Here is a 27,198-nt window from a genome sequence, read left to right as displayed (position 1 = left end):
AACTACAGTGTAACAGATTATATATTGCATAATTGTGTTTAAGTTGTTCTATATATACATGTGTACGTTGTTATCACGTGGTTGCGCTCTGACGTGAAGCCGCAGTGGCTGTGATAAACCACGTGACGCGCTGATCCGGGTGTCAGTGTGGAAGAGAAACAGGTAAATTTTGAGCCATTCGTTTATTGTCTGCGCGAGTCGGATCGGCCTTGTTGTCGGCTTTGGGGAATCGATTTAGGAAGCGAAAGAGTTCGTGTTTTGTTTCCGTCTGATCAGGAGGTCGATAATAAAGCCTCCGTCGGTTGGCATTATCTCCAATTTCTGCCATCCAGCCGGGTCTTTGGTTAGTACCTCGCCTGTTGTTCATTTTTGTCATTCGGGGCCTGTAGGCCTCGGTGAAACCTCGGTGTCGAGTGTACAGGTGGACCGAGGGGAGTGCGCCTCATCCCGGGGGGCGTGTGCCTTCCAGTTTTGCAGACGCAAAATATTATCGTGGCGATTAATCTAACGAACAATTTACCCAACTATTCTTTCATCTATGCTAAGACACCATATTGATTAACAACCGGAAAAGTTTAATTTTGGGGCAGCAGCAGCATCATGATGCCCGATAACCGGCCATGAGGTTATCAGTCGCGGCCAGAGCGGAAGCCACCCATCATCTAGAGATTTTATTTAACGTAGCAATAACCTGTTAAGACTATAAAAACAGTGTGTATGTGTTCATATCGTATCGTTAGATCTGCATGTTTGAGTTTATATCGAGTTGCTTTTCTAAGGCCCATCGCCTGGACTTATCAATAATAGTCCTTCTTCTCATAAAATGATTAGTTCTGTTATTATTAAGTTTATACAGTTACTTACTTTCTAGTCGGTAAGTTTATATGGGATTCCCAGTATGTAGATCTAATGTAGAGCACTACAGGTAATGTAGGTTACCTGTTGGATGCTTATTTTACAGATGGATTGAATACTTTTAAGCAATGTTTACGTTGAAATGAATGCCTTTTATGTGCTTCTTTTCCTAGACGCTTTTCTTGTTGCATATTTCCTTGTTTTATTTACTGTATTGAATAGTGTGAGCGTTCAAGAAATATAAAATGACGCGCTGACACTTTTACCCATGGACCGTGATTGTGTTCACGTCTCCAACATGGTATCAGTTTGACAGCTACGCCCTCGCCCTCACCCCGTTCAAAGGCCGTTGGGGTGTTTTTCTTTTTCTTTGTTGTTGTTGTTAAGCTTTGTCCGTTAAAACACGTTGTCCGACTGTTTTCCCTCGGCTGGTCCCGCGTGTTTCTGTCACGCTGGCTGGTTCTGTGCGCGATCTGAAGTGCGCAGTTGCTTTCTTCCACCACATGCACTGCATTTCCTTATGCGCAGAGCTGCTACCGTGGACTGTTTGGCATAACCGCACGTGCAATATTTCGCAACTTGCATCAGGTGGACCGCTTTTGATGCAATTTTATCGAAATGTGAAGGGTTAAGGTGTTTTTTTGTGTGTTTTTAAAGAAGTTTTAAACTGAGGATACTGAGCCCCAGAAGCGCGTTTATGGTTCACCTGTTGCAGCTTGACTTGTAAACAGTATTTGGTCTTGTTTGTCACGTGCGGTAATTGCGCAAAGCTTTCAAAGTTCCTAGAATTGAACCTCTGTTGGTGTTCTGGTAAACTTGGGCCGTCGCTTTATGGGTAACGTTAGATCGTCAGGCATGTGACGTTGTTTACTTCCAGTTTTGGCTCATCAAAATGGTGTGGCGTTGTTATTTGCATGCATATTTAATGTTAATGTGGTTTGTCCACACCATGTGATGTATTTACGATTGTTATTTGAATTTTCTGATGAGTTGTCAGTAACATTTTTCCATCTGCTTCTCTTTTAAAGGTGTTATTCCTTTGTAAATACTGTTATTTGTATATACTGTAAATGATGACTTCAGTGGGCGGAAGCCGGACCCGGGGCAACTGGGAGCAGACACAGGGTCAGACACAGAGCCAGTCACAGCACAAGCAGAGGCCTCAGGTAAGTTCACAAGCGTTAGGTTGTATTGATTCATTATAGTGATTGGCTATGTTTGCCACACCTCCAAAGCCCCCTTTAACCCACCACAAAAACTTGCTACACATTGCCACCTAAAACATGGTAATCAGAAACTGCAACCAGCATAAGTGAATGTGTTTAAAAAAATTAGGTAATTGATTTGCCTTTTTCTGTCTACCCAAAACATTTATGGATATTACATGACTGAATTATGACAGTTATAACTGTTGACGGGTGCGTCAAAACTAGGTTGATCCTGAATTAAATAGCATTGGATGTTTAAAACAATACATGATTTTAATTGCCAAGTGATGTCATTGCATGTTCTCGAGTTGTTTGCAGTTTTGCTGGCTATGAGAACCAGCACCGTTTCAGTCCATTTGGAAAACTGGTATCAGTGGCTTCCATCAGTCTGAGACTTTTTCTCTGAGTCACTGCAGTCTATCACTCGTTCTTCTAAATCAAATTAAGGGCTTTAGAAATAAATCATAAATTTATGCCCAAGCAAATGCTAAGCCTGACCTATTTTTCCTTGGTTGTATTCTGGCCTGCTCGGGTGGAGGGACGACACAGAATTTTTATTTAAAAACATCTTTAATGTGCAGATTCACAGACAAGGCTTAAGCCTGGTATAAGACTGTCTTAACTGAAAGCAACTTGCACTGACATATCTTAAAATATGTTATTGCCAATTATTTGTATCAAGGTGCACACCAGCAATGTTTTATCTATGGTAGATTTAAAAAACAAACAAACAAAAAAAAACTACTTGAGTGTTCTAATTTAACAAAGGCTTAATCTAAACCCTGTCTGTGAAAACTGGCCTAAAAGTCTGAATTCAGACTTAAATGTCTTTGCAACAAGCAGTTGTAGTATAATTGATCATGTTGGAATATATACAAGAAGCCAGCTGATTTGTAAAGGTTTAAAATTATTTCTGTGAACAAGTTCAAAAACATGCTTATTTTGATGATATGGCTATTTGAAAACGTTGGGAGGAAATTAGTTGTGTATGTTTTTAGCTTTAACTTAAAGACTTTAAGGGCCAGATTTACTAAATGCATGTTAGCTTGAGAGAGCAATTTCAGAAAATCGCCGGTGGGAGTGGATATTTTTGCAGGTGATTTACTGTGCGCAAGTTAAAGAACACACCGCCAGCGCATTTCCATAATGACTAGTAAACTGACTACCTCTAACCTTAATAAATCACCTTGTGTGATTAATTTATATACTCTCCTTTCATACATTTTGCATCTGAAATGGAAATGCTTACAAATGCATGCAGTAAGGTTAGCTGCAAAAATGACTGTCCGTGCCTTTTCATTGCTAATGTTTTACTGTGTGTATTTAGTAAATCCTGACAGTTTTTTACCGCCAAAAGAAGGCTTGCGCTGGTGCAAGCTGTTAGTAAATCTGGCCTCAAGACTCAGTTAAAATCCTACTCATAAATGATTCTGACATTCATTGCTGTATGTTTCACAAGTGTTATGGGCTCAGACTTAACCATATACTCCTTTTGTTTGTTCAGGCCACCGCTGAGCAGATCCGACTCGCACAGATGATCTCGGACCATAATGATGCAGACTTTGAAGAGAAGGTCAAACAGGTGAGTAGGGATGTCAGAAGTTGGCTCAAAGGAAATTAATGGCAGGGTCTGCGTTTACCTCCATCAAAATGGTCACTTCAATAAAGAAAATTGGACTGTAGCTTTTTATCAGTTTTTTTCCTTGCATTATTCCGACGTGTCTATACCAGCAGTTTCATTCTGGGTCACTTAGTGCGCACACCAAGTTCCCTCACTGCTCTGCTCTCGTTATAGCTCTGACGGGGACCATCTGTGCCTAGAGTAAAGTTTGAGCTACTACCGGATGCTCTCTCTCAGTCTCACTCTGAGTTAGAGAGCAACATAAAGCTCAGACATCTCATAGTTCACTCATAGTTTCCATCAGGCCACTTCCGTTTTGTCATGTTGCCTTCCAAATATATGGCCTAACTTAAGTCATACAACCACATGACTTTAAATGCTTCTTCTTGTTGCTCCTTTTCTCTTTTCTAGCTGGTTGACATCACAGGAAAGGATCAGGATGAGTCCATGATAGCGCTTCACGACTGCAACGGAGACGTCAACAGAGCCATCAACATCCTGTTGGAGGGCAGCCCTGACACTGTGAGTTCTTTCTTTCATTTAATTAATGTAATTGTTTGTGTATGTGATTTGAATAGTTTAACTATAACAATACTGTTTTAAAGAATTAATCAATATGTGTATTTGTTATTAGTATTTAGATCTGATTCAAAGTCTTAGATTTCTCAAATCCCATAGTTTCATCCCTCTTTTCCATGTTAAATTTGCCCTTTGCTTTGCAGGACTCATGGGAGATGGTTGGAAAGAAGAAAGGAGTTTCAGGTCAGAAGGAAAGCGCACAGACAGATGGAGGAGATGAAGGGAAGGAGAACCGGGAGAAAGGAGGAGAAAGAGATGTGGCACGTCGCAGAGGAGGGGCCCCGCGGAGGGGCCGTGGAGCCAGCCGTGGGCGAGACTGTGAGTGGAGATATGCTTTTGTTGATGCTCCTTATTTTAGTCTGAAAGACATCATGCCACTGTTTTCCTATTAGATGAGGCATTTAGTTAAAAAAAAAAAAAAAATGTGACATTTACTTGGGCCATTTAAGAGAACTGTACTTTCTTAGTCTGCAGTCAGTCTTTTCTATACCTCAGGACAGACTGCAGCACACCACAATCCCTTCGCTGCTCTCTCTGTAGTGCTGAAGGGACAGTGTGTGCCACAGTAAAGTTTGAGCTGCTACCGGATACTCTCTCTCAGCCTCCGTCTGAGGTAGAGAGCAACATAAGGCTCATATACTATGACTCAAGTCTTGGGGTTTATTCTGCAATCTGACTTTGATAGCCAATAGTCTTCAGCTATCATTTGATTAGAAAGGATTTCTGTAGAATGCATTCACATATATGTTATGAAATCAGAAGCTTGGGCTGCCCAGTCAAAGTGGGGTAATAAAACACAATAGATACTATTCGTAAACACAGAAAGAACTAATCATAAAATGTTTGTCAAGCTATTTGTTGCTCTTTAGTTTTCTGATAGCTTTTAGCTTTTTCAATAGCTGCTTTTAACCTTCCTCAATATAAAGCTTGCATGCTACTTAATGCATCTATTTCAGAGTAGAAAAAAATAATAAATAAATCAAGCATCCGAGGGAAGTGTCCTTGTATATGCTGAGACCAAACTTGGGCCTCTTAGGCTTCCCTTTTTAGGTGTGAGTTTTATTAGGAGTGCTAATGGAGTCTTAAAAGGATAGTTTGTACATTTATTCCCTCCCTTCTATCTTGTGTATTGTTTTTACAATAAACAAAAAAACTCCTGCCATTCTTTGTATCTTCTCTTCAGTCCGTGGGCAGGAGAATGGGTTGGATGGGGCCAAGGCAGGTGGAGTTGCAGGCAGAGGAATGGAGCGAGGCCGTCGGGGAAGAGGCAGAGGAAGAGGCGAGTACTACTGTTGATAATGATTAACTAAAATGAAAATTGGTTGTGGTTTTGGTTTGATTTCATCTTTCTGTCCTGCAGGTGGAGCTGGAAGGCGAGGAGGGAGGTTTTCAGCTCAGGGCATGGGGTAAGTTTTTGTGCTTCCATTCAGGTACATTCTCTTTTTGCATGTTCTCTAGAGATCTCCCAGAATTTCAGATTCTGGGAAATGCTAATGGTATCCAGCTAAAAATGAATAATCTTGTGCTTCAAAAACATGTAAGGTATGTTGTTTGTTTGGCTTTTTTTAGGAGAGAGATGTTTTGTTTTGTGTAAAATGTTGTGTTTTTGTGTTGTTGTTGTGTTTTTATTTTGGGTCTGTGTGTGAAATTACAGTGTAAACCTTAAAGATTTTAACATGTTTTCTATGCAGAGGTTTAACCAGGTAAGTAAGAGCTACTGTGGGGTTATTTGCTGCTTTTTGGTGCTTTGCCTTTATAGGCTTGATGACACAGTGCGCTAAATTGATGGCCACTAGGGGGGTGGGCGGTAGTAGAAATATAGGTAGAAAGGTCAAACTCTTAAAAATTTGAGTCATTTGTATTGCTGTTATCAAAATGCCACTTCAGAGTGTAGGGAATGTCTGTTGCACTCGCTTGATGTTTAGAAAGAAAATGAACAAGATTGTTATACCTGCACCTTCACTGCTATTGTCAACATGTAATGTGAAGTTTATATTCAGGTGTTAAATAGTGCACTGTCATTAAAAAGTTTGGATTTAGGCATTTGTTTATTTATGGAAAGAACGAGATTCAGCAAGGATGCACTAAAATGATCCTGAAATATTGAAAGAGATCAGCAAAACTAGTCAAAAAAAAAAAAGCACGGTTTCCATAAAAAAAATATGAAGTGGCATAAACAATGATAAGAAATGGAAAAGTTAATTTAAATTGCCGCAATATTTCACAATGTTAGTATTCTTTTTACCGTAGTTTTTGATTAAATAAATAGAAGTATAAATGAGCATGAACACATTTCAAAAACAAAAGCAAAAAAAATAGTATTTTTAGTGTTTTATTGATAGTTCATTGAAATGTATTTAACTAAATAGATTTGGCTACTAGTTTTATTTTTTTTTTTTGTGAATAGCTTTGAAAAAACAAATGAACAAAAAAAAACCTCCTGACTAAAATAATTGCCTAAAGTGTATATACTTATTAGTAAAAAATAAAGGTACAGTGTGTGGTGTGCATAATAAAATTAATCCTGGATCATGTGATATTGTAAAGGTTATTTGATAACTGAATAAAAATGTATGTAAAAATACATAAATAAAGGTACAGATTTCCTGCAAAGATTTGTTGCCCACCCCTGACAGTCAACCAAGATGCATTTTAATATTTTGAAGTGCCACTATGGACAAGTATAAACACTATAAAATGTCTGTCATACTGTTATTTAGCAATATGAGGAGTTTCATTGTCATTGTAAACATCTAGTATAGTTTTTTTCTGCAATATTCAGTAGGCTAGAATCTAGTCTCGTCACGCCCCTGGACTGGTTTTCTTTTTCTGACAAGACCGCCTGGTCACTTTCTTGACTTGCAGTCTTTTTAACTGGCCCTTTCGCTTGTTTGGTTTGAAGTGTGCTTTTGGATTTCGCATGTTTGGTTTTCAATTCTTGGCCTCTGAACCTGCAGAGAGTCCCAGTTTAGCCTCGTCTGAGCTGGCAAGTGTCACATTACTAGCGTAGCTGTTTCATTCTAAATATTGTCTTATGCTTTTTACACCTGTAGAGCAGGTTGTGGTAATTTGACCAGCTATGGACGTGAGCACGATGGTTGCCATCTCTCTCGCTCTCTCTCTCTCTCTCTCTGTCTTGTGCACACACTCAAGCACATCTTTGTTAGCACCAGCACCCCCCCGTGTTTCTGCCTGTGTTGAGTTGCTTGTAATTCTCCCTGTTGTTTCTTTTTCCCCTAAAGCCAGATTGATAAGGCGCCCAGATATGGATTTGTCATGAGATGAGAGGTGAGTTAAATACATGTTATGAGCGTGTTGGTTTGTTTGTGTAGGATCAAAGGGTTTATAGTGGTTAGTTATTGAAGAATGCATCAGAGTTTGAGCTTCATATGTGTTTAGTTTCCAGTGGTTTGGATTCCGGGGGGTTTGAGAGTGAGTGGAAAGCAGATTTATGTGTCTTGGTGTTTATGGGGGGGAGTCGTGGCCTAATGGTTAGAGAGTCGGACTCCCAATCGAAGGGTTGTGAGTTCGAGATCTCGGGCCCGGCAGGAAATTGTGGGTGGGGGGAGTGCATGTACAGTTCTCTCTCCACCTTCAATACCACGACTTAGGTGCCCTGAGCAAGGCATCGAACCCCCCAACTGCTCCCCGGGCGCCCGCAGCATAAAATGGCTGCCCACTGCTCCGGGTGTGTGTTACAGTGTGTGTGTGTGTGTTCACTGCTCTGGATGTGTGTGCACTTCGGATGGGTTAAATGCAGAGCACTAATTCTGCGTATGTGGTCACCATACTTGGCTGAATGTCACGTCACTTTTTTTTTTAATGAATTTTAGAACGTTATGACATAGGAGTGTGTTTTTTTAGGTCGTAGTGGATCGGTTGAGAGTGATTTTTGCACATTTTACTGATGGTCTTGATGTTATTTTTCTTGTCCTCCTCATTCACTCAATGTTCACTCACAAAAAAAACAAATTTTAATTTGTTTTTTTAGTACGTTTAACCCAGCGGACTACACTGAGCAAAAAGCCCAAACAGAGGAGAGAGCTACACAAGCGGCAGCTCTTGGAGTAACACAGGCAACCTGGAACCCGAGGATGGAAACAGTGAGTGATGCCATAAGTGTCTCTTGTAAACCCCTCCTCAGATTCTGACAGTGTTGGCATTTCTTCAGGCTGAAGTACACGCGTATGTTAGAGTTGATGTTCTGACATAAATCTGTTTCACACAGGACTTGAGTTTACTGGTGGAGAGGAAACAAACTATCCTCGAAAGTTTGACTCGGCCCCTGGTGAGTCCTTGCATTGGCTGCTTTGCTAAGGATTTGTTTACCTGTTGTCATCGGTAAGTGATCTAAATGTCTGTGTAACAGGTGTGCTTGGAGAACTGCCACAGAAGAGTGGGCATGGAGGACTGGAATGAGGATGTGAGTACTTGATCAGAGACCAAACAACCTGCTTTCAATTTAAGACTAAGCAAAACTAACCTTGTTCTTTTAGTTGTCAGAGACCAAGATATTCACTGCCTCCAGTGTGGCATCCATGCCCATTCCACAGGAGAATGTCACCATTACTGCGGGACAGTGGTAAGGCAGTGGTGATTTCAATCAGTGAAAATCACTAGTCAAAATCATAAAAAAAAAATGTCTAGGCATACCATTCAGAAGTCTGGGGTTGTTTTTGTTGTTGTTTTTTTTTTATGTCAATAAAGGCTGCATTTAAAAAAAAGAAAAAAAAAAAAATTTGAATTAATAAATTAAAAACAAATATTTAAATATAATTTGAAATGTGATTTGTTCAGAAGCCATTACTCCAGTCTTCAATGTCACATGATCTTTCAGAAGTCATTCTAATATGCTGATTGCTCAAGAAACATTTTTGTTGAACAGTTGTGCGGCTTAAAATTTTTGTGAAAACTCTGACATTTATTCACTCATTGATTGGTAGAGTTGGGAACCCAGAACCATTCTATTCAGAACCGAAACCGTGAGCAATTTCTAAGTTTCGGTTCCCGAAAACGGTTCTGTGAGCAGCCTTGCACTGGTGTTCTGACGATTCAACGTTTCCCGTAAAGGATGTCACAAACCAAATAACAGAAACGCCGCCCCTGCCTCCTTTAATTGCTGAGCACCACTGTTTCTAATAGACGCGCACGAGTAGCGCTTTGATAACTGTGCACGTCATTTTGTCTAACTGTACATGTACCGGCAGCGCGCAGCACCTGCTGCTAGTAAATTATATTATATTTGTCCCATATTGTCATTAATATACATACTGACTTCAGCTTGGACCCACTACTAAATAACAAACTGCTATTGTAATGCAAGTATGAGGGTTAGATTATTTAGTGTACAGGTCATTTCAAGAGTGATAAACCAAGTGATAGAAAATATTTATTTTCATGCATTTTAAATGTTTAAAATGTGGGAAATTTCTCATTGCACCACAACATCTCCTGACTGCATTGTTATTTGTAAAAATAGGGGCTTTGTGGAAGCCTGTGTGTACACATGGTTATAAGTATAACAGTTTATATTTCATTAATTTAGGGAAATGATCAAGTGTCTTAGCCGGAAAATTTCTAACGATTCCCAACCCTATTTCATTGGATAGGAATATCAAAAGAACAACATTTTATTTTTTTTTTTTTTAAATGGTGTAACAATCTTTTGTAACAAATGGCTTTACTGTCACCTTTTGAAAAATTTTACGCATCCCTGCTGAATAAGTGTTAATTTATTAAAAAAATCTTACCAACCTGAAATATTTGAATGGACAAAACTATCAGAAGTCTTAATTTTTAATGCAGATTATTGTTTTATCTGGAAGGAATGCAATTTCAACACTCAAAACCACAATATTGTGGTGTCTAGATTTTCACATCCTGCAGTCATGGCATACGAGAACCTAATTGATGTAAGCATGTTTGATGTTCAGGATTGATCTGGCGGTGTTGCTGGGGAAGACGCCTCCCTCCTCTTCCTCAGAGGCAGAGCCTGCTTCGCTTGAAGGCCCACAGCCACCATCTCTGTCTCAGTCTCTGGTGTTCAGCAACTCAAAGCAAACAGCATCACTGTCCCAGTCCTCCTCCAGTGCTCCTTACAGCCAGCACAGCATGGTGAGCAAGATGTGATAATGAAATCAGTCACACAGGTCATGTCATAGCTGTTTTTAAGGGTCAGTTTTTATTATTCTTACTATTAGTAGTATTTTTTGTTGTGGGGGCATATTTTATCCAATTTAAGTTTAATGTCATGAGATTGTAATAGATTTTAAATTAAATCTTTTATAATGTTTGTCACCTTTTGGTGTTTTTGTATTTTTTGCTCCAAGCCCTTGAGTTATTTCCATTTACTGTCCAATCAGCATTGAGATATGGCCAGTCAGAGTTCAGAACTGGTATTAAGTTCTAAATTAAACATTATCCTACCTAGACTATTTGAAGGAGACCAAAACATTGGCGTTTTGTCTCTAAATGTCCTTTCTAACAGGTGAGCATGCTCATTAAGGGTTTTGGTGATGTTGGCGATCCAAAAGAGGAACCCACTGGAGGCTCCACGACTGGTTCTCAGTTTCTGGGCGCAGATTAAGACGGCCCGGGCTTTGGCCCAGCTAGGCAGCCCCAGCACTCACAAAGTGGCCCACCTAATGCTGGTCCTTCTACCCTGGGATACCAGCTGCCACTACACTGGGGCAGTACGGTAAGAGGGCCTGACAGGGTTCAAATCACTTTCTATGATTGTTCGACCTCTCTATTAAGTCTTATTCTTTCTCTTTGCATCTACAGATATGAAACCTCAAATAGAGCCGGTGCACACTTTCCCTTCACCAAACGGCAGCCCTACCAGCCCTCTCCACTTCTTCCTCCATGATGGATGCCTTCTTGCACGGACAAAGCCACACTGCTTCTACACACCTCAAACCCCTACCTCCTCAGTCCACCTCATCTGTCATCATTGCCCCAGGACTGTCACCACCCCTCTCTCCAAAAAAACCCTCGGGACCCAACCCAGGTCAGCAGAACTCTTCCAGCCCAGGCCGACCCACAGGCATCCCAGCCCACTACCCCTGCAGCAGCACAAACTCAAAACAGCAGAAGAAGAGGGCTTCCATCACAACCAAGGTCTCGATTCCCGTAGTTCATTGTGGTCTACGTTGCTTTGTTGGGATTGATCAGCTTTGCTTTATAGAGTTGATCAGTCTGTTTACTCAAATGGTGTGATTTGCAGATTCCAGCCCTAGCAGTGGAGATGCCAGGCTCTGCGGATATATCTGGGCTCAACCTGCAGTTTGGAGCATTACAGTTTGGCTCTGAACCGGTGCTTCCTGAGTACGATGCCTCGGCAGCTGTTGCCACAACAACATCCAGCAACCAAGGCCAGAACAGCCTTTACACAAGTGCTAGCAAGTGGGTATCTCACATCTGAGGGAGATTGTCAGACTGCAGCTTTTATCTAACGCATTCATAGTTTCAAGCACAGGTTAAAATTGGTACAGTTATTACAGTTATTATTATTATTTTTTTTTTGTTAAACAATATTAAAAAATGTGTCTGCATTTCTTCATTTTTAATGTTAAACCATCATGCTTTTTTGGTGGAAAACTGCTGGGAGCTCTTAAAGACTACAACATGTTTTATAAGCACTTGTTACAAATTTGGGAAGATGGTTGCCACATGTTGCTTTCCATAAGTGTACAGAGATCCAAGCTGCTCTGAGATGCTGAAAACACTGGAAACATCATGAGCTGCTCCTGTCTAAAAGCATATGAAACATGCAGCGCGTTTATTTTAATTGGGCTTACATTGCAGCCTTGGAGGTTAAGCCATATCGTGATTTCAGTTTTATTTGGATTAATCATTCTGCCCTGATTGTAACAGTCATAAAATATCAATTGATGTTTTTCTGATTTGTCCACAGTGAGTCAAGCAACAGCCCTGTCCAACCCCAGTCAGATGGAGCTTTATGAGCCAAGAGCCAGCCAAACAAGGCGCTATCCTCCTTCTGTGTCCTCCTCACCACAGAAAGACATTCAGTCAAAGGTGAGAGTCAGTCTAAACAGTCAGTCTGGGGTTGTCTATCAGTGAACCACCATGAGTCTTTTTAAGAAAAAATGATGCTTCATCCAAGCAAACCTTTTCTTTCTGATTACAGAATGGGTTCAGTTCGATGCAGAAGTCACAATCTCTGGAAGGTAAAACTTTCAAGTTTTAATAATCTGAATAAAACCCAAAACTTTAAAGTGCTTGAGCATTTATAGCAGGCATTGACATTGCCGCTGCACGTGCTTATTATAAACCGAATGTTATTGTCCGTTGGTGTGGACACTATTACAGTTATCTCTCTTTGGAAACAAGCCTTGTGCAATATTGTTAAATATCACATTATCTTTCCTAGCTGCAGCAGGCTCTGCAGTGCCCTTGAAACCGGCATCCGAATCAGTCGTCCCACCATCGGTTTCCAACATATCCTCATTGGCTGACCCTTCATCAGGTCCTCCTTCCCTGCTGACTACATCCAATCAGACGCCTCTCAGTGCTCTCGGACACGAAAGACACCTCACCCAGCTCCCTGGCCACTCCTCAGCACAATAAAGTACGGCATTTTGTTTTTGCGGTTACGTCAGATTAATCTGTCTGGATAAGAGAGATGCTAATAGTACTGCATGCTTCCCATCAGCTCCCTCCCTGCACAGCAAAACAGTTTGGTACCTTCTTCAGTTCGCAGTTCGAGCACAAGTCTGCTGGTGAGTTTGCAACTAAATGTACAGCGTAAAGTCAATGTGAAATCAGTATGGTCTGTTTACATAATACATAGTCTTGTTTTGCATGGCATAATAATTACTTGATCTGATCTGATTTATTCTTCCAAAAATTGTCTGTTTACAAAATTGTTTTTTGTGTATTAATTAGTTTTTTTATTTTTTCATTTTGTTTGCTCACTGTGGTCTCCTCCCAAGCACCCAAGTGTGGATGGAGATTCCAGCTTGCACACTCCTCGTCTTTCTCATCGGTCTCTGCTGTGGCTCCTTCTTCAGTTCCCTCACCCTCTTCAGCTACTTCCGCGGCCCTGTTTCCCACCAGTGGCCCTGTTGCCCCCTCTTCATCTGTCAGTTCGGTGCTCAGTGCAGTCTGCACTGGGTCCAGTCCAGCAGTCTGGACCATGGATTGAACAGTGGTGCTGGTGTGGTATCAATGGCACCCCCCCTTCGGCGGCTGCATCATCATCATCATCTGCTGCTGCCTTGGCCACTGCAGCACCTTCATCTGCCTCATCGTCTCGCAGCACGGCTGCCTCAGGTAAAAGTAACGTGACACCCAATTACTCTTTCTGCGATAATGATTCATAGGGTGCCATCTGAAGGGTTAGAATCATCTAGTACACTTGCATTTATTTTATTTTTTGTAACTTGAGAAATGCTTCCTTCAAGCATTGGATGAACCTGTGGTCAGGGTGCTGGACAACAAGTTCATTAAACCCCTTGCAGTTCTTCTGCACCCAGCTGCCATTTCCGCCTGTTTTCAGTTATAAAAGACATGTATGCAACATATAATGGGCATAATGCTAATTTATTTTCACCTATGGAAGAAAACCCCACAGAGTTACTGGAATTTGGTGATATTAATCTGTAATAACACACAGATGTTGCAGATGATTTTGCGGAATGACCCCACTATTTTGTTTAACTAGGGCTTAAAAGTGTCGTGTTGTTTGGAATAAAACTGTACATGTTGAAAATGATGCATAATGATTCTGCATCAGGTCAACATTCCTTTCATTATCTCAGAGAGTGTGCAAATCAAAACTTGGGAAATGCTTGATGTAACAGAATAAAACCCATTTCAGTATAATTTGATTGAACGCTGCTTCATCTAAACAGGGGAAAGCACCTCCAAACCTGCCTCCTGGAGAGGGCCGCCCGTGCTACCCCAACCCTTACATTATGGCTCCCGGCCTGCTTCAACCCATACCCAGTGAGTGTTTTGCTTTTGTCACTTCTGTACTCTTCAAGCATGCTTTATTTGTCATATATTGTTTAGCTCACAAACGTCTTATATCCTGCAGCCTCAAATGTATGGCTACGATGACTTACAGATGCTGCAGAGACCAGGATACCCACTGGTAAGGGGTTGTTCCTTGTTGTTGATTAGCTGAAGTATTTTATATGCGGCTTTGCGAAACAACAGCAGCGCTGGATTTGTTTGTAGCCATATGAAGTTGAAACACTATTTTCTCCTCCTGCAGGGACTATTACAGCATCCCATTTGCTACTCCAACCACAGCACTGACTGGCAGGGAAGGCAGTTTGACAGGCAACCCTTATTCTGGTAAGATGCACTCAAGTTTGGTTTGTGCATTGCATTTAGTATCTGGTGAGGGGAACCTAAGAGTTTTGAGCCAAATGCTAAATTTTCTGAAATGCTGTTTATAAAATCTTACTTTTAGCTGGAGACCTGTCGAAGTTTGGGCCGTGGCGGACGCATCATCTCCTGCCCCAGCCACAACACTGGCCCAGCCTCAACAGACCCAGACACAAACACACACCACACCACCCAGCAGCCCTTCCTTAACCCAGCCCTTCCCCCGGGATACAGCTACACTAGCCTGCCCCTATTATACTGGTGTGCCTGGTCTGCCCAACACCTTCCAGTACGGCCCTGCCATGTTTCCGGTAAGCATTCAAAGTATACAGTTGTAATTACATTGTGGATAAATATGTCACCTCTGAGAAGCGATAAACAGTCTGCATAAACACTCCCACTTTAGAAGCTCTTTTGGGCCACCTTTGAAGTCTAAATTTGGCATTAAATTTTTAACTAAATTTTTGACCACAAACGGATGGGAAACCCATGGAAAAAAACGATTAGCGATTGGCTGGTCTTGTTTTAAAACCGATATGGCAACCTTGCCGTGATTTTAAAGGAGTGTTTCTGAATGTTCCTCCAGGTGGCTCCTACCTCCTCTAAACAGCACGGTGTGAATGTCGGTGTCAATGCGTCTGCAACACCCTTCCAGCAAGCTAGTGGTTATGGATCACATGGATACAGCACTGGTAATGCATTTTCTTATGTTCATGCAGCATTTAAAATGTAGTAAAATCGGTCAGATGCATAGTAGGTCTCGTAGCCATCTTGTTTCACAGGGCTGAGTTTTCAAACCATGTAAAACTAAATTAGCTCAGTCACCTCTAAACCCTGCATTGGCCAAGTCTGTTCTGTTTCTTGTCTGTGAAAGTTGAAGCATGAGACAATGCATCTTATGGTTAAAGGTATAATCCCGGGGTACTCAACAGGCGGCCCATCTGCATTAATTTTGTGGCCCGCATCATGCTGAAGATTAATGTGTTTATATTACAATTTGCACTCAAAAAATTAGATTTCTTTTTTTCTTTTTCTTTCTTTTTTTATGTATACAATCACAGTAGTAAACTCTGCTCGATCTCTGCAAGCGCAGTTTAAAAAGCAACACGCCCCCCAAACAAATTAAAAGAGAAGCGTTGTCCAACAAAAGAGGACATTTAATAACATGATTTTACCTCCTCAACATCAGTCCGAGTGATTGAAATAATTTTAATTTTGTAAGCTGATGTAATGGTTTTTGTTCACAAACAAAAATTGGTTTTAGCATTTTGGTTTCAGTACTCTGAGAATGAATACATCAATATATCAAAACAAACTCTTAATTCCAATTTTTTGTCCCCAGAATTTTTACTCTTAATATATATATAATATATTGTATTTTATTAAGTAAATGGCCCTTCGCATTTTTATGTAGTTTTTAAATGTGGCCCACTTGGCCTCTGAACCTTGAGTACTCCTGGTAAAAATCCATAGTACTGCATCAGTTTGAAAGTTTGGTTTTTGCAAAACCAGATGACTTTGACAATCACATCTGTACTGCATGGAATTTTGTTCTGTGTCCTATTTGTGGGGTAGCTTTAACAATTGTGGGGTTGTACTATTGAATTGGAGTGTTCTGGACTGAAAGCATCTGAAGCTTCAAGAATATGGCCAACTTTGAACATTTTAAGAACATATGTTGGAATCCCGATCATCTACTGTATTTAGTGAATCTCAACTGTGATGTGAACTGTCCCAAAGTTTTTGTGCACAGATAGGCTTAATCAAGCACTTCAAAGAAGTACCGCCTATGGGTGGGTTTCTGTTAGGGGGTGGGGGGGCGGGGAAAAACGATACAGCATAGTATTGCAATATTTTCCATGAAGACTAGACTAGATGTTGGTGTGTTGAGGTTGTTTGTTTTTTTTTTTTTCTTCTGGTGAGGTCAGCTGGCTCACCTTTTGCATGCGTAAGTTAGTAAAATAAAGATGACAGCATCACGGAAAGTTATCAGTAAAGCTACATGTTTAAATCGGATGTAAGACTTTTATTTATTTTAAATTTGACAGTAATTTTTACTTTCAAATGCCCCCCAATTGCTGAAGGGTCTGCGCAAAATTTTTTTTTAAAGTTTGTTGCATTGATCAAAATACCTGAAGTAGCACAGCAGTGTATACCTGTTTACATTTAATTAAGGTGGACTAGATTAGACTGTAATACAAAGAGTTTGCCGGGTGCATACACATTTATGACAGGTCTTTCTTGAAAATGTTGGTCCGTTTGTGGTTGTTTGACAATCCCATTTTGCACTGCAGCAATAAAATTGAAGTGAGATAAACTGAGAAATGCTTCTTTTTAGTTAAAACATGTTGCCAAATTTTCCTTTTGGGGACATCATTTGACGTTGGTAAAAGGTAGTAAATTACCAATATATCACGATACATTTAGAAAACTGCAATAATATTGTATCGTGAGGTTTCTGTGGTACCAGTGATGTAAGGAGGGAATGAGGTGGGAGGGAGGTCGCTTGGTTGAGGGTGGTGGGTTCACACATGCTTTCCACACGCTGCTTGCCGTTTAATCTTCCACCACTTTTGAGCACTGTTTGTTTTACCCTTCAATGACTGTTGCACTTAGGCTCTCATTCGATAATCATGAAGTCTCTTATTATTTAAAAAATTTTTTCTCATATTTTTTCTTCCACAAATTCCATCTTTTTCTCTTACCTTTTTTCCATTCTTTTGTTGATCTTTCCAGCTTCATCTTCGTCAGTCCTAATGTTCTTTTTCTATTCTTTTATTTCCATCACTTTATTTCTGACTTTAAGTCACCAGTATTTTTTTCTGATGAGGCCCTACCCCCCAGCTTGCAGCGTCCCTGCCTCCATCCCCTATGCCCCGCCCCTTCACTCCTCCTCCTCCCTTCTGGCCCTGCATGGTGTGTGTCTAATGCTGTGGGGCTGTGGCTGTGTGTCTGACCGTTTGCAGGCTATGAGGATTTGGGCCAGGCTTCGGCAGGGAGCGGGGATTTCTGTAAGGGCGGCTACTATGGGCACCGCTGTTGTCGCAGCCGCTGCTGCCAGCCGCTGCTTCTGCGCAAAACAAGCCCGCCAGCTCCGTCCCACCGGTGCCCGGGAGTGGGTGAGTGCAGCCAATCACGCTAAAACCCCATTTTCCTATTTTCCTCCCTCCCTTTTTCTTTCTTAAGCTCTCTCTCCTCTCCCCTCATTTCCTCCTAACTCACTACTGGTCAAGCTCAATGAAGCCGTCACATTCGGCCTGGTCTCAGATGGAAGGAGATCGGGAAAACGGGGTTTCACTAGGAAGGGTGGAGGGACACGGAAGGGTAGAACATCAGGGTTGTTACTCCCGTGACTTCAGACACCAACATGGTGACAGTCTTTAACACTTTCATAAGTGTTTCCTGATGGATGCAAGAAGCCAACTGCCCAAAAAATGCTTAGATTAGTGAAAATAGTTTTTTGAATGGCTTTTTTCTTTTTTGCCTTCCAGTTAATTTAGTTCTGGTCAGATATTTTTGTTTCTCTGAAATGGGCTAGTGTTTACTGTTAATGGGGTAAAAAAATATCCAGTTCTGATAAGAGCAGTGGTGGTCTCCTTAAATTTTATTTGTCTTCATCTCAGTAAAAAATGCTTTATGCATCAAAATTGTGTTTAGGTTTTTCATCCTTGTGATCATGTCGGCAGCTTGATGATCTGGGCTAAATTTGTGTGTTTTACACTACTTATGGCAGTCTGTGTACATTGTGTTTTTTTTTTTTGTTTGTTTTTTTTTTTTTATTAAGCAAATTGTGGTGTGTATGCTATATTTTTTAAATTGCATATATTGGTCAATAATATGATTTGCTTAAACCAAGTTAGGTTAATTTGAAACTATTTTTGGGAATATTGTAACTAAAGCAAACTGTTTTAATGTGCTTTATAAATCCAATATTTGGTATCTACTTTTAAATGGTGTCTTGTGGTCTATTGCGGAGATCATGTGGTTTTCAAATGTACTATCATAATTGTATGCTTAAGTGAATTTACCCCATCCTTAGTGACCTCTTCACCTGATTTTCTTTAGTCATCTTATGGTTCTTCAGCCATCTTTTTCAATCTTAAGAACACTTAAACTCGTCTGTGTTGGTTCAGTTTTTATTGTAATTGTTGCTTGTGTACCATTTTGTGCCTCGTGTAAATCAATTTGCAAGTGTTGTCTGTGTGTGGTTTTTATTTTTTGCCTAAGTTTAGCCTTTGATGAATTATTAATGTGGAGCCACAGATAATGAGCTTTTGTTTTTGTTGTTTTTTTTTACACAATTTTTTTCCTGAACTCCTCTTAGAGGAAAACATTTCTATGCTTCCACCTTTAAATATGCATTCCTCATTTACTGGATTTATCAATTTCATACTACTAATCATACAAGTCAGCATTGTAAGGTCAGTCTGTCTCAAGCTAACTGATGTTTTGCTGCTTTCAGCATTCACCATTTTGTGTTTTTTGACTTTTCTGCTTTGGTGTCTCTGTGACATCAAGCAACACAGGGAGTCCCTGACATTTCAGGGTCTGTTTTACACAAAGACGCAGGTGAGCATTCTCGTCAAAAATGTTTGTGTTTTTTTTTCTTTTGTTGGATTAACTTGGTCACCAAAAGTGTCTTGATCTGACCCCCACAGTCTTTTGAGAAGCAGGGTTTCCCACACAGGAACGCCCCAGCGCTTCCTTAGTTTTTTGCCCTCAGCACTTGGTAGTGGCGCCCCCCCCCATCAACCCTCCGCTGGCGGCAGGTTACGCTCCAGCCCCTTACATGCACATCCTGACCCCCCATCAGCAGCCCCACTCTCAGATGCTCCACCACCACCTGCAGCAGGACGGACAGGGTGAGCTTGCACAATCACGTCTGATTTTGTATTTGTATCCTGTTATAGTAACCCTGTTTATAGACCAATCATATTGTTATTTTTTTTTTTCTTTAACCTTTTTTTTTTTAATGCAATAATTGATTATTATTATTAATATGATGATTATTACACATTTTCCCCCTGCAAAATCAAAGCGTTTTGTTTGATTTGGAATGGTTTTTAAATAATATAATTTGTCCATGTTTAATTTAGAATACTAACTATATATATATATATAAACTACAATATTAATAATATAACAATAATAATTAATTTTATGATTGTTGTTTGTTGTTATTACACATTTTTATAATAATAATAATAAAATTTGTTGTTTTGTTTATATTATTGCTGTTATTATATTCCCTTCCAAATTGTCATGTTTCATTTTTAAAGCTTTAGCATAATAATATAATAAATAAATAATATAATAATAATAATAATCATAATAATAATAATATAAATATATTCCCCCTTGCAAATTGTCATTTTCATTTAGAATACTTTATGATAATTATATTATATGATATTATTATATTTCACTTCCAAATTGTCATGTTTAATTTAGAGTACTAATATTAAATAATTAATAATATACATAATATTAATAATTTGATTATTACACATTTGTATAATCTGTTGTTGTTGTTGTTGTTGTTGTTGTTTCCCTTACAAATTGTCATGTTTAATTTTAGAATATTTTATAATAATAATTTTATTATCATTTGTAAGTCACTTTGGATAAAAAGCGTCTACTAAATGTAAATGTTGTTATTTATTATTATTATACGTATTATTATTATTATTATTATTTCCATTCCAAATTTTCATGTTTAATTTAGAATACTTTATTATTATAATAATAATAATAATAATAATAATAATAATAATAATAATTTTTTTTCCCTTCCAAAGCTTAATATAAATGGTGCATTTTTTAAAATATGAAAATATCTTTATTTTTTATTAATATTTCAATTGTTTTTCCTCTCTCAGAGTGGCTCTGGGCAGCGCAGTCAGAATGCCTCCATTCAACAGAAGTCACAGATCAACAAGTCGGGATACAACAGCTACACCTTGGGAGGCAATTAATACCCCTGTCCTGCCTCGTCTGGTGTTCCAAAGGCTGGATTAGTGGATCCTTTCCCTGCTCCCCAGATAGATACTGCCCCCCCTTTCTCTCTGTCCTCCACGGCACTCCCTGTCCTCTCTCTGCACAGTCACCCTAGCAGTAACAAACCCCATTCCACTGGTGGCACTGTCCCGAGAGAGAGAACTGTAAGGCCCGCTCAGAAAGAAGGGGCACATGGGAGAAGTCTTAACGGGGAGCGTGATCTCGCGAATATATGGAGAGTTTTACTTAGGCCTTCATGATCGGAGTATTGAGGTATTTGGAGTTTGTATTGTGTTCAAAAAAAAAAAAAAACATACAAAAAAAGCCCCACCCCCCTTTTTTTTTTCTTTCTGGCATATGTACAGATCTGTTGTCCTCTAAAAGGACAAGAGTTTTTTTAGTTTTTTCCCCCCCTCTTCTTTTTCTTTTTTACTGATGGATAAAATGAAAATATAGAGGTTTGTTAGAGGGAGAGGGGCAGGTTTTTTATTTTCATGCAGTTTATTTTCCCTCCTTTTTTCTGCTGTTTGATCAGCACCCATGATCCAAATGTACATGCACCTCCTCTGTTTGTTTCCCCCTGCAATGAGTTTTTACCTAATTTTATTTTGGGAAAAGAAAGATATCACTAAATCGGCTAGTTGCAGTTGTGAAGTTTATTTTCTACCAAATATAAATGGATATATGAAAAATATAAATATATATAGGCGAGTTCACAGGCGTTTGGATCTGCTTACTGCGTGTGTATGTGCATGTGTGTGCTTTTGGGGTTGTTTTGTGTGTGAATGAATGAATTGCATCGTCAGGGTGGCCAGTGTAATGAATGTTTTACTTAGAGAATAGGCTTCAATGTGTATTCCTTTTTAATTTCTTTATTGGAGCCTTATTGTACTCTCCAGATGTGAGAAGTGCACTGGTCACCTTATACGTTTTAGACTTAATTTCTGCAAACTGATATTTTTTTTTGGTCCTTATTACGAGCCAAACCGCCCTTCCTGTAGCAGGGAGACTGGATTATGTTAAGTAATGACTTTTGACCTCTGCGTTTTGCCATAAGCTTGATGTTCTTCATTTGGCGATGGGGTTTCTGAGGTCACAGTTTTTTTTCTTCGGCCACCCCCTGTGGGTGTTTTTCCACAGCCTCTGTCCTTCTGTCATACCTGCAGTCACGATCCTCCCCTTGAAAGTGCGCCAGCTTTCTGTCCCCCAAATATCATTTCTTTTAGTAATATTATTATTAGGAAAGTGTCTGATGGACAGAATTGTACTATGGGTATTTTTTTTTTTTCTCCCTTTTTTTTTTTTTTCTTTTTGTCAGTGACTTTTTTTTTTTTTTTGTACTGGTGCATTTTAAAAGATTTAAATGGATAAACTTGTCTTGTACATATATATATAAAAACACAAGTACTGTAGTATTATTTGTTTGATGGCTTCTTTTCGCCCTCCCCTCTCCAATCCTTACTACACATGGACTTGTTAGCAATTTTTTTTTTTTGTTTGTTTCATAATTTTTTATTTTGAAAAAAATATATATATAAATATTAAGTTAAATAAAACAAGAAAAAGACATTTTCATCATTTGGATGTGAATGTCTTTTTTTAATGGAAAACTATGATTGTGTGCCTTTTAACTGAAGTGTGCTTCTTTGTCTTTTAGTTTAGGCCTTTTAAATGTTGCTTTGCAAACAATAAACAAAAGTAGCCAAAATCTTTAAAAACACCAGCATGAGGTGGCTAGTTGGCAAAGATATTCAAAAAAAAAAAAAAAAAATAGTATTTTCAACATGCATTTTTGAAATAAGGTGTCTATTTATTGTTATGCATAAAAAGGATCTTGCAAAAATGATTGTAAAAGTGTTGAATGGGGGTAATTGAATTAAATGGCTTGCCACAATCATGATACTTTATTAACATTTATTTATTTGAAATTTACACACAAAAAAAAACGTCTTAAAATGATCGCATATATGTTACCATGATTTTGTGAAGTAAACAAATTTGTAGTTTTTAAATCCTCTGTAGTTTGAGAGATATTTAGCATTAGATTCTCTTTTACAGCACCTAATGTAAATCCTTCACGTAAATTCATCGTAAACTTGAATAATGTCTATATTATTTTCCAACTACCGATAGTCTGGTATTGTTATTTCTATTTATTTTTACATATTTAAAACTGTATTCCACATCTTATCATTTTCATTAGGCTATCACGATTTGGCTATTACGGCGGACTTTTATTTTGAAAGGATTTCCCGGAAGTTAGTGGAAAGATCTCGTAGGTTTCCTCTACTGTCCTTCCTGTGCTGGAACTCTGATGCAACTGATTGTTATGGTGCCGTTTGTGAAGGATCACTGGGTACTGCGTCCTTAAATGAGCGTTTTTTGATCTGTTTTCGTGGGTTTTTCGGGGTTCCCGGTGGTCATTATCGTCGGTGACGGCCGCAGGTGAGTCTATCGAACAATTTAAAGTGTAAATTCATCCTTACAGCAGCAGCGGTTAGAATAACATAACACGAGTTAATCTTGACAAGATACGCTGTGTAGGGTTAAAATATTGTGTATAGTGTCATAAACGTGAATGATTTGATAATGCGTTCATTTTTTTTGGTGTAGTTTTTATTCCCCAAAGTCAGTTAATTGCTACTATATGTGAAGCCATATGGAACCCAGTACCCACTCTTTCAGTTTTACTTTGACATATCAGGGGCATACATAAATGTGGGCCTCATTTATTGATTATTATTATTATTATTATTATTATTATTATTATTATAGAATGTGAAAAAGAAGCAGTAAAGAAGAATGAGAAATAGAAGTTCTCCAGTTTTTTTTTTTTTTTTTTCTTTTTTTCATTGTCCGGTGTTTATTAGAAGTGAAAGTTCTGTTAGTATTAGTTCTAAATACAAATGTAGACCCAAGTTGATTTGAAGTGTGTTTATTTGTCCTTCGTTGTTCCTGATTGATTCACTGCAGTGACATTGTTGAATTCTGAGCAGTCTGCTAATTTGAGTGTGTTTTGATCAGGGACCCCTTCTTCTTCGATGGGATGATTCACGAAGATGATGACGATGAGGATGATGACAGTGGATTTCAGCACGATGACTTTAAAAACCGGCCCCCATCGGGACTCGTTTGATGATGCCTTCAGATTTGGTTTCAGTTTTGGGCCCGGCGGGGATGCGTCTTCGAGGACCTCACTGTTCTCAGCTGTTCGGCCAGATCTTCAGGGACATGGAGGAGATCTTTGCCAGTTTAGGCCGCTTTGAGGAGCGTCATGGCTTGGGAACACAGAGGGTGCACTTGTTTGCTCTGTTCCACAAGGATTTTTTTAAAATTAAATTTGTTCGAAGCATTTTCTTCAACTTGATTGATTCTTATCTTAATTTAGGTTTTGAAAGCTGATTGGGTGGATTTTATCTTCTCCTTAACTTCTCCTGGCCAACAGGTGCTCCATCAGTAGAAGCTCCGCCTCCTCAGGAAGGTGCTGAGAAAGGCAGGGGTCGAGCAGGAAGTAGTAACCCGATTAGAGATTTCATGTTGAAGTCTCCAGACAGCTCTCCCTACACGCCACCAACAAAACACAACGCTCTCCCTCAACGCCCAGACTACCCCCCCCCTCTGGGGCACCAAAGGACAGGGATTTCCTCTTCTCCACAGGATCCCAGCAGCCACTTTCCTCAGTGGAGACCCCTTCTCAAAGGTAAACCTATTTACAGATTCAGTGCTTTTAGAGTCTTTTCATGCTGGGTTGTCACCTGATAGTCTTCATTTTATTTTTAGTTTCATGATCTTTGGAAAGATGGCATATTAAAACCAAAAGAGGGGAGAGAAAAAAGAGGATGGAGGTAATGCATTTTTGCTTTTTTTTATTGTCTTTTTTTTTCTATGATTTAAATGCAAGTATACACAGTTTAGCAAATTCTCAAGAAGACAAGTTCTCAAAAAAACACTTTTTTTTTTCCTCACTATTTCTGAACAGGTCTGTGCACACATTTGTCATTTTTAAAGAAATATGGATACCTTAATGAAACATTAGATATCCAAACTCTTGAAAATTAAGCCTCCAAATAAAAGAGTGATGGATCACTGCAGTATAAAATTTCAGATATTTTTTCATTTTGTCTGATTTTTCTGCTGACAATTCGGATATATATAATTCATCCAGACCTTTTGTCTTCTGGTTCCACCCTCAGATCTGGACTCACAGGTGTCTTCAGGTGGTCTGGATCAGATCTTGACTCCAGCACCTTCACAGCCGAAGATAAGGTCGACTTTTTAAATCTGTCAGCGTCACCCAAGGTGGTCAGACCAGATGGAGTGAGTGATCCTGTATAATTTCGTACTCAAGATGTGTTCTGATCAAAAATATGGTGATATTGTAGAGCAACGCTCAGAATATACCACACATCTTGTGTTCAGATGTTGTCTAACAAGCCTGTGAACACCTGTTTTTAATTACAATAATACAGATTGTATGTCTGTGTGTAGACGGTAGAAGAAAGGCGAACAGTCAGAGACGGTGAAGGTAATGAAGAGACTACGGTGACCATCTCCCGGTCCAGGTGTCTGAAACGGGCCGCAAGACTCAGTCTGGTCCGCTCATGCTGGGTTAGTGGTTTCTAGACGACCTTTTTTAACAGTGTCCTGTCCCATGTAATGTATGGTCTTAAAGGTGAAAGCAAAGAGAATATTTAATATAGACAGCTTATATTTTAGAGAATTTATATAACATCCTTATTTACTTATAAAATACTTTTTTATTTATACATTTTAAAGTAATTTAGAATATTCCTCAAGCTTGTGGAATGCTTTGCTCTAGCTTTTCCTGAATAATCATTCAGAAATGTATTTTCTGTATATTTCAGGTGGATTGAACCCTTCTGTTTGACATGCAGGATGATTTCTCCAAGTTTTCCAAGTTCTTCAGAGGCTTTCAAGGCTGAAGAAGCTTTGGACACAAACCTAAGGGTGATCTCTTTTCACCCTTTCCCAGCAAACCCACCAACTGCAAGCTACGAGAATTATTAGTTTGATTTTACATTGTTCAGCATCTGATTGAATTGTTCAGTGTGAAAGTGGAGATCCCTTCTTGTTTATTTTGGGTGAAGAACAAGTATTTGCTACCACAAATTGACCCTAGTAATTTTGCCTACTGTTTTTCTTTCAATAAACTTATTGAGAATGGTTTAGGAATTGTATTAACATTGAACCTTGGGTTGGTTAGTTGAAGCTGCGATGTTCTGAAAAGGACTGACTTACAAATTATAGTTTGGTGGTAAAGAAGAACAGATAAGACAGAGTTTAATATATTTGTAAATTGTATTTTTCAGTGGTGTTTCACTATGTAACATAAAGAGAATAATAAGATCTGCCTTGTTTTTCTTTTTTCATTTATTGTTTTTAGCGATGCTCTGGTTTGAGAACAGGTCAGTTTAAAAAGTGATGAACACGGTTCAGCTCTAAATTTTTACCAAATTGCTTTTCTTGTAAAATGTGAACTAACTAGTCTAGCCTGGATTTAACCTATTCAAAGAGTAACAAGGTTATTGAGTTGTGGTGATATGAAGTTTTTTAAATTATGTTGGGGTGGCCATGAAAAGGACACTGAAAATTTTTCCCCATGAAGATCCTGGGGCGTTTATCCTGCCCGTCAAGTCCAAAACTTATTAAAAAAACTGTAATGTTCATTCATTTTGTCACATTTTTTCGGACTTTTTTTTACTTTGTGTTTTACACTCCATTGTCTTTGGTTCTTCTCAAACAGCACTATTTATTTTTTTTGAATCTCAGAGGTAATCAGCTCTTCAGTTTCCAGAATGTGATCTCACAGGGTATGTTTAGCAACAAAACGTTTCATTTTTGAATCGGTGTCAACACGCTGACCCAGTTCTGACACATCTAGAGACTTACCGGTCACAGGTTTTCCTGTCTGCTCTTGTTGACTGGCAGTTTGAAGCATTTTAGTGCAATGCTGACATTGTAAGCTAACAAGTTTAGTAAAAAAGTAGTTACATTTTTTTTTTTTTTTTTTTTTAACAGTTATTTAAAGTGAATTAAAAGTGAAAACAGAAAATAGTAAATTTGTATTCACCAATTTCCCTCTAAAAAATGAACACATACAGGAACATCAAGGTCAAAGATATAGGCACCCAAACCCTGGCAAACAACCGCTGGTCATAGTGCATATCATGCCATAACTGGTGAGAGTTGGTTAGCTTTGCACCTACTTTGATCTTTATCTAGTGACATTGACTTTATGGAGATTGACTTAATACTCTGTTATATAAATGATTATCTCCTAAGTAGATAGAAGTTAAGACACAAGCTCAACAGATATGAGATAACCTCAAAGCTGATTTCACTTCTATGGGCCATTTTGATCCCAACTGAATAACCAGTGGTGTAGAAAATTGTTTTAGGCTTTAATTATAATTTTTAGTCCATTGGTGAGACTACTATAACTATGATGAGAATATTGAGAACAGCTGCATGGACACATTAAACTCTTCTGGAAGCAATCATGGACCTCAGAGTCCAAACATTTACACATCATATGTCAACTAGTGTAGCTTTGCTTAATTA

General features: G+C 39.0%; 2 pseudogenes; both read left to right on the top strand.

The window, feature by feature from the left end:
• The first annotated feature begins 168 nt into the window (after window positions 1-168).
• LOC109052774 lies at window positions 169-18,293 on the top strand (annotated as a pseudogene).
• Window positions 18,294-19,408: 1,115 nt separating this feature from the next.
• LOC122144668 lies at window positions 19,409-25,644 on the top strand (annotated as a pseudogene).
• The last annotated feature ends 1,554 nt before the right edge of the window (window positions 25,645-27,198 follow it).

The sequence above is a fragment of the Cyprinus carpio genome, unplaced genomic scaffold, assembly GCF_018340385.1.
Source record: "Cyprinus carpio isolate SPL01 unplaced genomic scaffold, ASM1834038v1 S000006749, whole genome shotgun sequence".
NCBI lineage: Eukaryota > Metazoa > Chordata > Actinopteri > Cypriniformes > Cyprinidae > Cyprinus > Cyprinus carpio.
Note: the sequence above shows the minus strand (reverse complement) of the source record. Positions and strands in the feature narration are given on the sequence as shown.